An 18,276-nucleotide genomic window follows, 5' to 3' on the forward strand; every position below is an offset into this window, starting at 1 on the left:
AGAAAAGGCACAGGGTGGGGGACAGGCGGTGTTGGAGGGTTAGAGGCCAGGGACAGGGAGAGTGGGACTTTCCTACCGACACACACCCGAGCCTCCGGACAGCTGAGCTGATATGGCCCCTAAAAATAGCAGAGGAATTTGAGACCTGCAGCCCCCGGCCCCACAGGCCAGGATCAGGACAAGCACATGCGCCTTCATGTACACACACACACACACACACACACACACACACACCAGCACACATGAACACTCAATCACAGCAGTGTCCTCAAGAACACACAAATCACAGGCTCACCCCAGCCATCTAGTTACTGCGGCAAAGGCCAAGACGACCTCTAACGTCGCTCCTGATACAACCCAGAGGGCCCACTGCACCCAGTGCCCAGACAGCAGCCGGGCAGCCCTGGGCAGAGACCCGCACTGTCGGTCTGAGGCCCCCTGTTGCTGCCTCGCTGTAATGAATGCACCGGGGACATGCGTGGAATCTACTGCACTCTGTACACATCCTTCTCCCCACACAGCCAGTGACTGCGCAGGCACAGAGGAGGGCGGGGCAGGTGGGGTGGGGTGGGTGGGCCTTGGCTTTGAAGACAGAGGAAATTGTGGGTGTCTGGCCAATGAGCAAGGGCTGCTGGTGAAAAGCCAGGGCTCCTCATGAAGAGAAATTGTGGCCCGGCTCTCCAGACCTGGGCTGCGGACACCAGAGAGGCCGACCCGGGAGCTGGGAGCAGGTGGGAAGGAGTCAAAAGACAGGTCTTTTGAAGCTGTCTCAGAAGCTCTCAGCTCTGTAGAAAAAAGGAAACAGACATTGCCTCCTTCCTCTGAAGGAAAAAACAAAAAAGGTGGGGGTGGGGGTGGTGCTTGGAAGCCCTGGAGCAGAGCTGTCTCCTAACCAGTGTGCAACCGGAGTGCTAGAGACCCCAGGCCTGTCACCCAGCCAGTCCTGGGAGCCCAGTGGGTGAACAATATGCTTCCCTTATAAAAAGGCTGTACACACTGCCCGAGAGCACCACAGCCCAGCTCTGCCTCCTACCGACCACTCACTACAAGCACAACCACACAGAGCCATTAGGACACTGGGCTCCTGGCTCTGCTTTCTAGGAGCGGTGTGTCATCCCGGGAAGACAGTCTGCCCCTCCTGGGGCACGTGCTGCGTCTCAATCTTCCCGTCCTCACTGCTTTCTTGACACAATGGTGCCAGCCTCAGCTGCACACTGAAATCCCCGGTGGGACTTTAAGAATACTGATGCCTGGATCCTCCCACCACCACACATATGCTCCCTGTTTCTGATTTAATTAGTCTGGGAGGGAGGCGTGGGCACTGGGATTTTTTTTTAACGCTCCCCCAGGTGATTCTTGCATGCAGCCACGGCTGAGAACTGCTCAACTCGGAAGCCAACATAAGGCCTAGTGCCGAGGTGCCCATTTGTTCAGTCAATGAGTGAGTCAGCAAATGAATGAATGAATGAATGACTCAGCTGTAAAGTCCACTGTGGCTGTGGGCAGGTGACATAAATTTCCCTCATCTGTAAAATGAGGATTATAGTGCATGACTCTTACACGGTTAGTATGACTTTGGTGAAATCCCAGTGAGTGAAAGAGCTTTGGTTCTCAAAGTGTGGTTCCCAGATCTGTAGCATCAGCATCACCTAGGAACTTACTAGACATGCAAATTCTAGGGCCCCTCCCAGAACCACTGAGTGCGAAACTCTGGTTACGGGGACCAGTATCTGTGTTTATTTTATTTTTTATTGATTTTGAGAGAGAGAGAGAGTCCTACACACCCCCTACCAGGGGTTGAGCCTACAATCCGGGCATGTGCCCTGACCAGGAATTGAACCAGCAACCTTTTGGTGCGTGGGACGTCACCCAACCAACTGAGCCACGCTGGCCAGGGCCAGTATCTGTGTTTTAACCAGGCCTCTGGGTGGTTCTGAGAATCACTGTTTTAAAGGGATTATTCATGGTTGTTAGTGAGACCTCCAGAGGCCAACTGCCTGGTTCATTCTTGGATCTTTCATATAGTAAACTATACAAACTTAACCTTGTGCTACAATTTCTTCACCTATAAAACAGGACATAATAGCATCTACCACATAGGGTTACTGTAGGGGGTGAATGAATTAGTACTTGCAAAGCTCTAAGAACAGGATCCCACAATAGCTTTATTTCTAGGTAACGGAAGCCTACCCCCTTTAAGGAACAAAACATTTTCTATCTTGAGTAGTTTCCTAAATTATAAATTCTATTACTACTTACAATCATAAAAATAACATTTTATAGACTCTCTTTCTTAAGTAAAACACTCTGAGCTCATCTCAAACATCTCAAAAACTCCGAGCTTCCCCTCTTGAACCCAATCATTTCCACTCCATCCTGTACTGAAGGGCATGTCGTCCCCAGTGCGATGACTCCTGACTTCCCAGCCTGGCTTCTGCCCCCGCAATCCGCCAGCCACTCTCAAAGGACACCAGCCCTATCCAGACGCCACAGTCAGCAGGAACCCTCCCTGTATGCCCATGTGAGGCAGGCCAGACACCCCCTGTGTCTGGATATCTGCTTTTTCATTCTTTTGTCCCCTGCCCCTGTCACTCTGCCTGTCAGCATGCCTGTCTCCAGCAGTCTCACTTCCTTATAATACACTCTTTCTGCCAAAGGTTAGAAAACCAGATAACCAAGCCCGGGAGAACAGAGTCCAGAGCAGAACCAGGGGGATGTCAGCAAGACGGCAGGCCCTCCTGTGAGTGAAGAGCCCGGGCTTCCACACGCAGACGTGGTGTCCGCTATCTTGGCAGCTCGAGGGTCTTCCTAGGCCCGCCTGCCATCCAGCAGTCCTCTAGAAGATGACTCCTGGGTGACGGAGGTGTCCCTGTGTCCAGAGTCTTGTTCTGAATTACTATTAACCACGTGCCCATCCACTCCTCTTTTCTATTCAGATGACCAGATCCTGTCAATTCTGCCTCTGAGATGATGGAGATCATCTTACATCAGGTTCACCTACCTTAGTGAAAAGATCAGACCTCTTCATTCTCCGGCCCCAACAACCTGCTCAGTTTCACACAACCAGTCCCTCTGCTGCTCAAAGGTCGGTGCTATCTCAGGGCCTGGTCCATGCCTTTAATAAGCTCAACCTATGGTTGTTCTGGGGTCACTCCCACAGCCGGCCAGACACCCTCAGGCCCCTCGGCTTGCTTCCAAGGACAGCCACAACCTGGCCCCTCCTTGCACTTCACCGTCACTTTCCCATCTCCTCCCCAGCCCACCTGGCTCTCCCTCTCTCAGGCTGACCTTCCCACGGGTCCCTGCCCTCATCACCACCTGAGCTTAGACTTATAAGTGCCTCTCCTCCAGCCCCTCTACCTTCTCAACCCTCCCCATCTCTCGAAGTCCATCTCGAGTCTCCCCTCCTTTCTGAAGCCTTTCCTGAACCCCAGGCCTGCGTGGTAACGTAGTGCAAAAGCATGGACTCACAATCAGACACACCTTGGTCTGAGTCCCAGCTCAGCCTCTTAGAGTTTCCTCTTTTTGAGGGGTGGGGCTATGAGAATTTTAAAAGAAAATACTTGTATGCACCAGGCAAACTGTAGGTAAAGTCTAATTAAAAACCACAGCACTCAGTGTCTATACCTAAATATCACCACTTACACCTGGTGGTTCTTGATTATACTCAATATGGTGCTCTATTTACAGTGGAGTCACATACTACAGGGGGTTAGATTCTATAGTCAGCACGTTAGGCAAAAATAGAACATAGTCAAAATTACCCTTAAAAATCCCTTAACTGCTCAAAAACACATGGTTTTGTAGATACTATTCTATATATTCTGCATAAAGGCATAATGTATGCCGTCAAGGACAGCTTATAATAAACACACACAAAATACAATGTTTATAATTTTAGACTACAGTAATATAGTTTATTATACAAGAAGATACTTGAATGTATTGGAGTTTAAGGTGTATATGCCATGACTACACAGCATAAACTAATGCTTGGATAGTAATCTCTTTGTGTCGTATGTTTAAGCCTTCTCTCCCTGGACAGCAGGGACCATTTCCTACCTCTGTTAGATCTCATCCCACTCCCCAGCACTAGGCACATGGTTGGTGTTCAATAAATATCCCTTGGATTTAACTAACTGATCGGAAAGGTACAGATACAATAAGCCAGACAGAACAGAATGGGGAACAAAGGGATATCCAGACAGACTTACAACTTCAACTCCTCTGCTGTCCCATGCTGGTGGTAGGGAGAGGGACGGGGTAGGTAAAAGGTCCTTGGATGTTTCAGGCACTGGGCCAGGCCTGGTGGCTAAGCAGAGTTGGGGGCCTGCTAGACAGGAGGTTCTGAGAAGTAAAAGAAGTCTTTCCCTTGTTCAACTAGCAGTGCCCTGTAATACCTCAAGGTGAACACTGTGGGGAAGCACAACGCCTGCTTCTTTTCCAGCCTCCTCACCACGAGACTGTGAGCTCCTGGAGGCTGATGTAGAGGGAGAGAGTCTGGAAAACACTGAGACTGAGTTCCTCATTAACATCTTAACAAAAGGATACTTCTCTGACCCCATTTGTCTCACTAGCTCCCCTTTAAATCAAAACTCCTTAAAAAAAAAAAGACGATAAACACTGTTTCCATCCATGAACACTGTGTGGTGCTGGTGTTATTACTAATTTGCAATGTATAAAATGTCAGTAATAGAACTCGTTATTTGGGGAAGTTGGGGTGTCCCGTTTCAAGCACTCAGCTCTCAGGGCTGAGGAGGGCTGGAGCACTCTTGCGGGAGGAGGGCTCCCCACCACCTGGGTGACAGATGCATGCTCTCGGTCCCTCAGCAGTGCCTTCCCTCTCTAGAGAAGGACTGCCCTTTATTCCTTGTTTGTTGGTTGGTGTGTAACATATATCTTCTTTTTTCTGAAGTGCCAGTTTTAGTAGAAGTGCCTGGTACCCTTTGGGGTATCAATTTATTATTATTATTATTTTAAATTTCACTGGGCATTGATGACCAGATGACCAGTGGATACCAAAGTGGAAGAGGACAGATGACCCCCTTGAAGAAACCTAGGAATGGCCACAGGGAGGGGAAGGAGGGAGGAAACCTGTCTGGGCGAAAGACGAACGCCCAGAGCTGGGCCCAGGCACTCTGGACCTTGGACAGACAGGTGGGAGGCTGGTGGGAGCCCAGCCGGCTCCAGGCCCACAGTGCGCCGGGTGCTTCCCGGCCCCGCCCGCCGGCTGGCGCAGGGGCGGAGCTGAGGGCAGGGCCAGGCCGGCACATGCGCTGGAACCCCAGGATGCACCCGCCCTGCAGCGCCGCTGGAGCCCAGCAGAGGGCGGGTCGCCCCTTCTCACCGGCCCGCACCGAGGCCGACGCCACAGGATTTCACCTCTGCGGGGCTGGCTCCGGGTCCCACCTCCAAGAGGCGTCCCCCTGAGAGCTCCAGGCTGAGGGGCCCGGGGCCAGCTGCAAGATGGCCTCTGGCTTTACCCTGGAGGGTAGGGCCAGAAGAGGCAAAGATGAGCTCAGTGCTGACTTTGCTTTCATCACGGCTTCATCCCCAAAGCCCTTCCTATAGTAGGCACTCAATAAATGCTTAGGGATGAAATAAAATGAATGAATGGATGACTACATGAATAAACCGAAGACTCCAGAGACGCTTTGAACCTGTGTGGTGGGCAGAGGTATAGGACAAGCAGGAAGGTCAGTGGACTGGGGTGGCCAGCCCCGGATCACTGCCCCAGAGGTGATCCCTGAGGCTTAGGGCTCCACACTTCCCAGCCCTGCCTTGGCACACCCAAAGGTCTGCTCAGAGCCTGGTGACACCACACCATCTCATGGGCACAGAGCCCACGCAGGGATGTCTGGGCTTGTATTCTCTGCTAAGACCAGGAGTCTGTCCCTTCAGAGTCAGGTCCTGGCTGCCTTCAGGAATCACCTGACTGGCAGCTGGTGTAGCCTTCAGTTCCCTGAGGATTCTTCAGCTGCTGGGGATTTCCTCATCGCCCTGGGGATTTCCAAGCTGCCTCTGCTTCCTCAAGCTCCCACAAGGCCCAAAGCCAAGGGCCGGCTCTGAGGACCGTTTCCCATAATCCTCCTTGGGTCAGTTCTGAGTCTACTAAATGCACCTCGCAGGAGAGTCCCATCCCCACCCTCTCTTGCAGACGTGAGAGAATAAACATAACGAAGTGTTGTTCTCTTTTCCACATAAATGACAACTCTTCTCCGTTTCCACAGGAGGAAAATAGGAAACCCAGTTTAAGCGTTAGCCACACCGATTTAAATAAAATATTGATAAGTTCTTGTGTTAGGGGCAAGAAAGGAATATTGGGGACTGGCTATAGTTGTGGGAAATATTGATCATGCTCTGTTAAGCATGATTGCCTTGTATTGGTTAAAGAGGGGACGTTCTGACCTGGCTGGGAGTTGTATGCCCTCGGGACCTGGGAGTCAACCTTGAAGTGTGGTCCATTCTCATGGACAGATTAACAAGGTTGTTGCCCAAACAATGCAGTCCCACTCCAGACTCCTACTTCCCCATGCCTGTGGTCCCTACTTCCCCATGCCTATAATCCAATTTCCCTGTGTAATCTGTGTCCTACCCTGTATAAGCAGCTGGCTTAGAGGGGGCAGCAGAGCAGATTTTTGTGGATGACCTGCTGCTCTCCCTTACTGTCGGCAGTACTGGAATAAACAGTCCTTTTCTGAACCTCCGAGGGCTCACCGTTTGTCGCTTCCCTCCGACCTGATTTCTGCGGTAACATCTGGAGGGTGAGAACTGGAGGCCTGTGGTGCTTATTCTCAAAGTCAGAGGCTTTAGGTCACCCTCAGGTTCCTCCAAACACTGGACATTTAATAAACGTGTGAGGATCTGTGTGTTCACTTCTGGAGGCCCCTCTTGGGCCTGTTTTGAGAATTCTTTGAGGTAAAAATACAGCACAAACCCAATCTCCATAGAAGCAGGAAGGAAGAAGTAAACGCTCCTACTTTTCCTACCAACCCACCACCCCCACATTAACAGCCCCGGCCAAATCCACTGGGGCATGTGAGCACCTGTGCCACAAAGCTGGGCAGAAAACATGCTTGGCGAGTGGGGAAGCACTGCCCCAGTTGCGGTGGCTCACAGCCAGGGCCCTGCTGGCTCTGGGGCATCAGGATTCCAGAGTTGGTGAAGTGAAGAAATTGCCAGAGAGGACAGACTTCCTCCATGAAAGGAAAGGAAAATGCCAGCCTCACCAGGGTGCTGCAAGAGAGAAGCCTTCAAGAGCAGCTCGCCATTTCTTTGCGGAGAGCTATCTAGAGCTGTGCTAGTTAATATGGTAGCCACGAGCCATGTGTGGTTATTTAAACTGAAGTTAAGCCCTAGCCGGTTTGGCTCAGTGGATAGAGCATCGGCCTTAGGACTGAAGGGTCTGATGCTGGGGTCAAGGGCACATGCCCGTGTTGCAGGCTCAGTCCCCAGTAGGGGGCGTGCAGGAGGCAGCCAATCAATGATTCTCTCTCATCATTGATGTTTCTATCTCTCTCCCCCTTTCCCTTCCTCTCTGAAATCAATAAAAATATATTAAAAAATAAAAACATACATTGAAGTTAAATAGAAACAATGTTAATCTTCCTGATTAAATTAAAATCAAATAACGCTTAAAATTTAGTTCCTCGGTCACACTGGCCACCTTTCAAGTGCTTGATAGTCACATGTGGCTAATGGCTACCAAGTTGGAAATCACAGACTATGGAACATGTCCATCTTTGCAGAAGTCCATCTGGCCTAGAAGATCCCCTTTCAGCTCGTCCGGGTCATCCTTGCCAAAGACTCCTTCAGGTATTGCCCCTGACCTGCTGTTCTTTCCCACCTCTGTCCCCGTGTGCCTGGCCTTGACCCCTAGGCCTCAGAAAGATGTGAGGGAGGGGACTGTAGCCGCAAGTGAACACCCAGCCTGGGAGCAGAAGCCCCATGCAGAGGGGCTGAAAAGGCAAGGCTGAATGGAAGCCAGCCCCCACCCCAAGGCATCCAGGCTTGGAAGAAAGCCTCTCAGTGCCACACAATCATTCCTTGTTTCTGGAGTCTCTGGACCATGCATGGGTAAGACATCTGGAATGTAGTGGCCTGAGGGCTTCCCCACATCACCCGCTGCTAGGCTCATCTGATATTAATGCTCCAGGAGAGGGAGGTCGCAGCAGAACCCTGAAATTTCAAGGGCAATTAAGGCCAATGAAGCCTCAACCTGAGCAGCATGCCAGGAGTTCGGCCATGGGGCAGTGGGGACCATAAACGAACACCTTCCTGTGTCGCCAGTTGGATGAGCCAAATGAGGAAGAAGGGAAGGAGGACATGATGGAGAAAGGAGCATGCTTGCCATGATAGAGAGACAAGCTCCCCTAGCCCTGTATCCATGGGGGGGGGGGGGGGGGGCGGGAGGTAGAGGAGGATGAGGGAAAAGGGTGTAGATCTGTTACATTCTATCTGTTACAGGCACTTAACTTGGAAGGTTTTGCTACAGTTGTTAGAAAATCCAGTGGGAGCGTCTGGGCAAGCTGTATGTGTGAAAGGAGCAGCGGAAATCAGACCCAGGACCTGGCAGGTGGAGGCTGCCTCTCTGTTCAATGACTCAGCTCTGTCCTCAGTACCTGCTTAGCCTTAATCCAGAAGGGCTGTCAGAGGCAAGACAGGTGTGAAGAGAGACCACAAAAAAGTCAAGTTTGTTCAACTGGAAAACAAATAGGCAGAAAGAAGTCTGGCGTTCCAAAGGTATTGGCATCAGCCAAGAATTTGACTGGAGGAAGTAGCACAGTTTTAAAGACTGGCATCAACATAGACTGGAAGCTCAGGGCAAAGCAACCCCACTCTGAGGCGACACTGTGGCCCTTGGGGACCAGTCTGAGCCTAACTTCCCTATGTCCACCTGGAAGGCACACTGATCAAAAGCAACATCTTAAGGACAAGAGTAAAGCCCCCCCCCCTCCCCTGCCCCCCAGCAGAGTGAGCCATTAACAGGCCTGTAGGCAAAGGACTCATCAAACTCCCAAGCACCAAGGGCTTCCCAACACTCAGAGACAGATTAATGATGATAATGATAATGCTATTCTAAGTGATTTATATGTATTGATTCATTTAATCCTCAAAACAATCTTACAAGGAAAGTACTACTATTATTATTATTTTACAGAGGAGGAATATGAGGCACAGAGAAATTTAATAATTTGCCTAAGGTCACCTGCTAGTGAGCAGCAGAGACAGGACTTGAACCCAGGCGGCCTAGCTCCAGAGTCCATATGTACCAATGTATTAATAAAACACACACAATCCTATGCAGCTCCCACTCTGTGCCCTATGTTGTCTTCCTCCTCTTTCCCTCCCCAAAATGAACTGAAGGTAATTCCTACATCCCAAACCAGCTCTTCTATCCAACTTCACATTCGCCGAGCATCTGTTTCTACAGCAATAAGAGCTGCATTTTTTAAATTTTTTTTTATTTTGAAGAGAATGGGTGGAGAAGGAGGGTAGGGGACTTTTTACAGCAGGACTCCCTCTTTCAGAGGCACAGAAGAGAGACCGCAAAGGAAAACGCAGGGGCTATAGGCAGAGAATCCAGGGCCCTGATAAAAGCAAGGAGATTCTGCCTCCCCCGACCCAGAGCCCAGGTCCTTCAGTTTGAGGCCAGCTTTCCCCTGGACAGAGAAGGTGAGGGCTGGTTGGACTGGAAGCTGATTGCAGACATGTTTTGGAAGTGTCTGGGAGAAAAGGACAACCCAGACTAAATTCTGTAGTGTGTGTGCGTGTGTGTGTGTGTGTGTGTGTGTGTGTGTGTGTCCCTGTTTCCAAGCTGGGTGTCCCTTCACAGAGCCTGGTTCTGCTACCCAAGCTCAGGACCAAGTACTAATGGGTGGGGGCTGGGGATGATAAGGGCCCTGGGGGAAGAATGCAGGCTGCATGCATCTATGTGCCTGTGGGCGTGGTTCACATCCCAGCGGGAGGGCAGGGTGGTCAGGCTGATACCCCTCACCTTCCCCAAGCCCAGGCCTCGTTCCTGCCTGCCACCCTCCACCTCAGCTGAACTAGAAACTCCTGTCATTGCCCAGAAATCCTGAGACTAGCATCAAGCACAGGGGGCTCTGCCAGGCAAGGCCAAGTGCTCAGGGGAATCAGGATGTTTGCTGGTCACTTGATTGCAGGGAGACAGCCCACAGCAGTCCCCCAGGCCTCTCAGGCGGTGGGCCCCGTCTCCATGTTGTCTCCATAATATTGATGCATGGCCAAGTGAGTGGGGACCTTGTCCTGTGCCTGTGTGTCCTTTAGGTAACCTAGGCTACCAGCAGTAAAGGGTGCAAGGCTGTGCCAGCACGGGCTGGGTCTTCTGTGCCTGAGGTGCCAGACACTCAGGCTCCTACAGCCTGGACAGCTCCGGGGAGAACGAGGTAGGAGATACCAGCCCACTCGGGAGAAAACCTTTCTCTGTCTGAAGCTGTGCTTCTGGAATCAGTTCAACCATCAAACCAGACCACAGATGAGGGAGGGAGGGGAGGAGAGGGGCAGGCTGCAGGCCCCAGCAAGAAGAACCAACACAGGGAGATAGTATCAGACCCTTCCCCTCCCCACATCCCTGGAAAGCTCCACTGGCATCTCCAGACATTTTTCCCTTGTGATGGGGCTGGATATGAAGCTGGGTATCACAGAGTCATGCCTGTCTCATGTGCCTGGCGGGGCTGTCACTGCTTGGCCTCCAGCCCATGCCACTCTGGGCTGAGCTCTCTCTTGCTGCAGATGTCTTCTGCTCTAGAGGAGGCAGAGGCCCCCTGGTCACAAGGATGGCATCTCCAGCCTTTCTCCTCCACAGAACCCAGCCCAGTGTGTGACATGGAGCAAGTGCTCTTCGAGGCTTCCTGACACCTGCCTTGATTGGGCTAAGACTCCGGGGCCATTCACATTTGGCCTTCCCTAGAGTCCAGAGCCATGCCCCTTCCTGCTCCAACCCACCCCAGCCCTCTTTTACCCAGAGCCAGGGGCAGCCTGCTCTGCTGCCAGAGAAAAGAGCTTGGGAAGTGAGAAAGCTGCCTCCCTGCGGGTACCCTGCATACCACAGGGCCTGGCAGTGAGAGAAGTTGGGGAGGGAGAGAGGAAGTGAGTCAGCTCCCTGCAAAAATGGGAATGGGAGGGAGGAGCCAGCCAAACTGAGATCAGGGGACAAAGGGCACAGGAGAAAGGTCACTAGCAAAGGGAACCAGGCCCACAGAGTGGAGGAGAGATACAGGTGACACACTCAGCAGCGCTACCTCCTACCAAGGCTGGGTGGCCTCTACGGGCCAGAGAGCCTAGGTCTGGCAGGCACAGCCCCACCTGAGGGTGGAATCCGAGGCCGCTCCCTTCATGACTCAGGCATGGCTGGAGGAAGTGAGGCCACGGCCATGTTCTCTCCTCACTGAGGTGGAGTCTCTGGTCCCCAAGGCCTCCCACGACCTCTCCGGAGCCCCACAGCTCCAGAAGCCCAGGTTCCCCCAGGCCGGGCCCAATGGGGAGACAGATGTTTGCATCTCCAAAGAGGGTGGGTACTGAGCAGAGGCCTTAAGAGCAGAGAAGCTAGGGCTGCCCTGGCATCCACCATGGCCCTCTCCAGTAGCTTCTGCCCATGCCCAGCCAGGAGCTGTCCCCGGGCTCCAGCTGCAATCTGTTGCTCTGACTGGGAAAAATCCTAGCCGTGAAAATTCCCAGCCTGCGGCATTCCAGCAGGAAGGCAGCCAGGGAAAGCAGCAGAAGGGAAGAGGAAGCCATGAACTCTTGAGGGCCACATTCCTCCCCCTCTGAGACCTGCAGCCAGCAAGACAGGCACATTCCTCCAGGGCCCCCTGGGGGATCTTAGGCAACAAACCTAAGGCAACTTACTTAACCTTAACCCCTCTGTAATCCATATCCCCAAGGCTGGACACTGTGTGACCCTGCATGTGCTTCTGACCCAAGCCTGTGCCCTCCAGGGGCTCCAGTGCAGGGGCAAGAGACAAGCCATCCCCAGAAAACCCCTTCCCAGAGCCCCTTCCCCAGGTCCTGCTCCTAGACGCCTGAGCCCATCTCTCCTCCACGCCTGTGGGAGCTGCCGAGTGCCAGGGACACAAGAAACAGAGTCATGGTATTGTCTGCAGACAAGTCACAGCCTGCTGTGGTCCCCCAGGCTTCCTCGGTGGGGGCCTAGTTTCCCTCTGGCCTCTATTGAGGCAGGACATGCTAATATACTGCAGACAGGTCACCCAGGCCAGTGGGGAGGGTCCTAGGAACCCAACCTGAGCTAAACAAGGAAAACTAGACAGAGAATGGGAAACCAATTCCTGACTAGAGAACCATCTTCTTCAAAATCTAGCCCTGTTCTCATGAAGTGCTCCAGCCCTGGAGAAAGGAGATAACTACTTAATTGCAACCTTGATGAATGCTATGAAGGAGAAAGACAGGGTGCTGCCAGAGTGCAGACCTGACCTGGTCGGAAAGGATCAGGGAAGGCTTCCCTGAGGAAGTGATATTCAAACTGAGCCTAGGAGTGTGAGTGCATGAGGGTGGGCAGGAAAAAGCATTACTCCAGACCAGTGGTCGGCAAACTCATTAGTCAACAGAGCGGCAAATCGCGGCTTGCGAGCCGCATGTGGCTCGCGAGCCGCAGTTTGCCGACCACTGCTCCAGACGAAAGGAACAGCAGGAGCTCAATGGTAGAAGCAAGTGAGAACTCTGCACTGCACACCCACTACCTGCTAGGCACCCTGCCAGGCTGTGCGCCCTGCCTTTCCCCCACAGCGCACACTAGGAAACAACAGTGATCCGCCCCGGGCAACAGAAGAGGACCTGTTCTTGGTCAGAGGTGACCACGGGGATCCTGCCACCCCAAGTGCTGCGGCGGTAGGTACTAGTATGTCAGTAAGGGCCAAAGAGGTGAGGGGACAACTCCCCTGCCTTCCAGGATCTCACGGGGGAGAGGCAGAAGGGGCAAAAGTGCACCCTGCACCACTGCTGGGAGACCCTCCCAAATGCTGCCAAGGCAGAGGCTGCTTCTTGTCCTCAGCCACTCTTTCCAGGACCTCTCCCAGCTTCCACAAGGTTACCCCTGCCTGCTTGTCCATCGGGCTTACGTCCTCTGGTTAATCTTCAGGAGGGCCTGAGAGCAATGGTCACACCTTCTATGGCTCACCGTCCACAGAACAAGAGCAAGAGTGTGGTCACCCTGGCTTCCCTTCCCTTCTGGAGAAGAGGCCTCTAGGGCAGCAGGAATCAGAAGGGCCAGGCCTGGGCTAGGCTACCCAGACACTGCCTTCCCCTGCCTTGTACAGCAGGTCCTCCAATAACGTCATCTCGTGCAACGTCATTTTATTATAACACTGAGGAGATGCTGTAGGCACTTAACTCTTGCTTATGTCAATCAGCCTCTGCTAAAATTGGTTTCATTATCCGTCGTTCCGTCACAGTTCTAAGAACCCACTGATGACATTAAGGGAGGACTTACTAGAGAGCACGCCAGTGAAGAGCAAAGAGCTGATGCCCTGAGTTCAAATCCTGGCAAGTCATTTAATAGCCTTGAAACCTTAGGCAATTTACTTGACCTTAACCTCTCTGTAATCCAGTTTCCACACCAATGAAGTAGAGATTATTATAATACCTAAAGGGCTGATGGGAAAATTAAATGAGTTAATATGTATAAAACATCTAAAACAGCGCCTGATGTGCAGTGAGCGCCAGCCATGATCCTCATCCTTGCTATTATTTTTCATGCCCTTTCCTCAAGGCCTTTCTGCTCAGCTGAATCTTTATCAGATCAATTAAACACCACTTAGGCAGCACGTGTGTGCCACACACTCTATTGGATGCCAGACAGAATACTGGACAAACACCCTCCATTCTGTAGAGTGGCTGGGCTGAGCCGCGATGGGGAAGAATGCCATGCCCTGATTCTGAGGAACATATGGCAGGAGATCAAGGGAGACAGAGTGGTGACCTAGGTCTAAGGAAACTGTTTCCCAACCAGACTACAGCCAACAACTGAAAAAATAATAAGCTTTGCTGACACTGTCCCCTGTATTTAACAGAACAGAAGCTGCTGCCAAACACTACGCGGGATTCTAGGGTTGGCTGGGGTCCCCCCCCAAAAAAAAAACTGCTCAGCAGGAGGCCGGGAGCCATGAAGACTCCACTCCTCTGCAGTGCAGATCTGGCATGGTGGGCGCCCTCAGAGCTGGCTGCTGGGTGCCTGGGGCACAGCCGTACCACTGCCCAGGACTGACAATGGAGGCGCCAGGCAGCCTGCCCAGGCAGCAGGGGTGCCCCCTCCCCAGCTGGGTCACCGGTCCCCACCCCCATAGATGCTGCTCTCACCCCAGGCTGCAGGGAGGAGAAGCCAGCAGCTTAGAGTAGTGGGGTGGCGGGAGCCCTGCTGGCAGGCAGAACGCGTGCTTGTGGTTTCTGGGAAACACTGTAGAGATTTGCAGCATTTTTAAAATACTTGTGTTCCCACCCGCCACACACACCCCCTTCACCCCACTCCTCACCCACCCCCCAGTCTGGGTGTTTGCATATCTGGTATTTTCCAGAACCATTTCAATGTAAATAAGAGAGATTAGAAGGGAGCAGAGGGCAGGGTGGCCAAGGGGATCAGGGTGGGCCAGAGGGGTTCTGGCCAGGGCCGAAGGGGCCAGGACAGGCTACCTCAACCAAGGCCCTGCCCCCGCACCAGGGCTCCAAGCTGTGCCTGCAAAAACAACCAATGACCATGGCATGTACCCACACCCAGTTCAATGTGGCCTGGGCACTGTGCCCACCACCCACGGGCTGGGTGGTCAGGGCACATAGGGGCTACAGTTTGTCCAGCATCTCACTGGGAAGAAAGCAGAATGGTGCCTCTGAGGACAGAGAAGGGAGACCTGGCAGAATAGAAATGACCTAGTCCACCACTCTATCCTGCTGGTCCCATGTACCCCCCAATCCAGGATAGATAACCCCCAAAATGTCCCTAAAAACCTTTCACCCATCAGTGCTCATGCCCTTGAACCTACCCATTGGCCCCTCATTTCCAAAAGAACTCTGTTTCGGAGTCCCAAGCCAGGGCTCTCACATGGGGAGACTGATGCCAGAAGCGCCTGCAGCTTTGGCACAAAACAAAGTAAAAATGTTCTGTTTAAAAAACAAAAACCCCTCCAAGGATCATTTAGAGCAACATGAGGAACAGAAGCATTCTAGAACTCTGAGCCCAGGCAGCACCCAGCACCACCAGAGCCCCTGGGGGAAGGCCACTGCCCAGCAGCTGGCCCGGCAGACCTGGAAGCGGTACAATTTCGAGGTTCCTTGGAATCTCAGTCCCCACTCCTGACAGCACCTGTGGACAAGGCTGATGAGGCTCAAATAGTTTCCACCAGGGGTCTAGGGCTTCCACTAGGGCCGTGGTCGGCAAACGGTGGCTCGCGAGTCACATGCGGCTCTTTGGCCCCTTGAGTGTGGCTCTTCCACAAAATACCACGGCCTGGGCGAGTTTATTTTGAAGAAGTGGCGTTAGAAGAAGTTTAAGTTTAAAAAATTTGGCTCTCAAAAGAAATTTCAATCGTTGTACTGTTGATATTTGGCTCTGTTGACTAATGAGTTTGACGACCACTGCACTATGGCAAAGGGATCTGCCCTTCTCCCCCAGGCAGGCAACCCTGACTGGCCTGTCTCCTGCAGGGCCACTGATGTCCATGCCTACAGGCCTGTGAAGCTGGGCTCTAAGAAGCTAGGAAAAGCTAGCGGACACCCAGGGGCCCACTTCACCCTTAAGCTGGCTTTAAAAAAAAAAGAAACTACAGTGAAAGAGTTTGGACAAAAGCATTAGGAGTCCCTATTGGAAAGAAAACCTTACCAGGAGCCATGATGGGAAAACACTAGGATGAATTAATTAAGGAGGCTGCAAAATTACTTTCCCTGGATGTCTTCAAAAACTGGACAGAGAGAAAGATACTAATCTTCCTAAGCATTTACGACCTGCCAAAGTCTGCCTGTGATCTCACCAAATACATACAGATAAATAAAAACCCATAAAGTATAGTACAGTGGTCGGCAAACTCATTAGTCAACAGAGCCAAATATCAACAGTACAACGATTGAAATTTCTTTTGAGAGCCAAATTTTTTAAACTTAAACTTCTTCTAATGCCACTTCTTCAAAATAGACTCGCCCAGGCCGTGGTATTTTGTGGAAGAGCCACACTCAAGGGGCCAAAGAGCCGCATGTGGCTCACGAGCCACAGTTTTCCGACCACGGGTATAGTACACAAAATAAAAAACAAGGCTCCCTTTATTCTCCTCCTCAGAGGATGCTGGAGTGAGTTAGTTGGGTGTACATCCTTCTTTGATTTCATCGTCTTAAATTCTGAGAGGATAGAATAAGGCCCATTTATAGAGAACAAGGGTCACATCCTCTAAGAGGCCTATTCTAATTGCCACTTCCTCCTTCCCACCCCACTGTTTACCTGTACAGACATCTATGATAGCAATTAAGGTGCTTAGTTGCCTTTCTTTAGTTATGTTTATGCTTCCTCAAGGGAAGATTCTACTTTATTTACTTAACCCCCCAGTGCCCAGTACAGTGCCTGGTCCTGTTCAAGGGAATGAGTACACCGAGGCTCAGAAAAGTTTGGTAACTTCAGTAAAACTCAAAAAGATCTTTCTGGTTCCAAAGTCCATGTTCTTTCCACTATAACATGCACTCTCCTAGGTTCTCCTGAACATGGAGGTGGTTTAGATGGATATGATGACCTCTTAAGGAACCTCACAGCCCTGTAACTGTTGTGGACAAACCCCAAGGTCCAATGGGAGAAGAAACTCTACCACAGATCTCTAGCAAATGCCTGATAGATCCACAGGGCTCAGGAAACTAGATTTGACTGGGAAGGGGTGGTAGGCCTTCCTTTAAGCACCCCTCTCCCCTCCTACCACAACCTCAAAAACTCAGGAAGCAGTGCTTTCTGGGTAGGGCTCCCATACAGGCCAGCTCCTCTGGCTCCTGGCAGCAGGAGAACAACCACATTGGCCAGGGTTTAGCCACGTGGGCTTTTCTGAGCTCAGCAGAATTATCGTACATTCCCAGACAATCCACCTGGCCCCCACGATGGGCCTACTGAGGATACAAATGGAAGGGACCATCTCTCCCTACTCCCAGACATTAGTCCCCACCCGGCATCTACTCCTTCTCAATGGGCACTGACTTTCCTACCCAGACTCATGGAACTGGAGAGAAGAATTTTGATCCAACTGGGGTTTTAAGATCCTCCTCTTTACCAACACCTTCCTTAATCTCATCAGACTCAGGGAACTCTTTGCCTTTAGAAAAGTTAAGAATAATTTTCTCAAAACAGATGCCTCCAAGACACTTTCCCTGAAGAACCATGGAAAGAATTTAGCATCCTCCCCCATACCTGGTAGTCACACTTACCCCTCCTCTCCTCCTTCCCTCACCCCTGTCGGTCACCAAGACTCTAGAGCCTACCTCAGTTGCTTATATCTGAAACCTCTTTCCATCCCCAATGCCTCTACCTAAGTTCAGGCCTCCATTCTTTCTACTAGGTTTACTATAATAGCTCCCCTTGCTGCACCCAAAAGCATTCTCCATAAACAGCCAGAGATTTTCTAAAATCTCTGCCTATCACTCCCTGGTTAAATGGCTACACTGTCCTTAGGTTAAAGTTTACATTCCCTAGCATGACTCTCAGGGGCCTTGTGACCTGACCCCTGCTTGCCTCTCTTGCTGCTTCTCTCAATAGTGTCCCCATATGCTGTCCGCAAGCCTTATTCCCCAAATGTGTCAATCTCTCTCCGATTTGTGTCTAATACAGTCTTTTCCTTCCGTTTGCCTCCCCTATATGTCAGCTCTCTCTCTGATTCATTCCAAAGACTATACTTGAAGTTCCTCTTCTGTGCTCCCTAGTACCCCGTACTAGTCTATCGCTGAGCTTCTCAAATGGCAATGTCATTGCCTGCTACTTGACCATCTCTCCCACTAGACTTTGAGTTCCTTGGGGCTGGGTGTACATCCTTCTTTGATTTCATCTTTGAGGCTGGGATTATGTGCCGCACACTGCTGGGTCCCGGGACCTACCACACAGTAAGTGCTCAACAAATGTTTGCTTAGTAGACAAATGAGTGGAGGAATAGATGGCGGAAGAAGGGTTGCTTCTCTCAGGCTTGCTGAGTGATTTCTATCAGGTCCCAAGTTTATCCTACTACTGTGGCTCACCCCTCCTTCCCATGGAGCATTGTCTGGCAGGTACAGAGACATATGAACAAGGTGTGA

At 51.5% G+C, this 18,276-nt stretch overlaps 1 protein-coding gene across 8 annotated transcripts in view; it reads right to left on the minus strand.

Annotated features, from left to right (window-relative positions):
* MYO18A (myosin XVIIIA) overlaps window positions 1–18,276 on the minus strand; it is a 95,227-nt gene that overhangs the window by 62,788 nt on the left and 14,163 nt on the right. The gene's annotated exons all lie outside the window — the stretch shown is intronic.

This window comes from Plecotus auritus (assembly GCF_963455305.1).
Source record: "Plecotus auritus genome assembly, chromosome: 7".
NCBI classification, from domain to species: Eukaryota; Metazoa; Chordata; class Mammalia; order Chiroptera; family Vespertilionidae; genus Plecotus; species Plecotus auritus.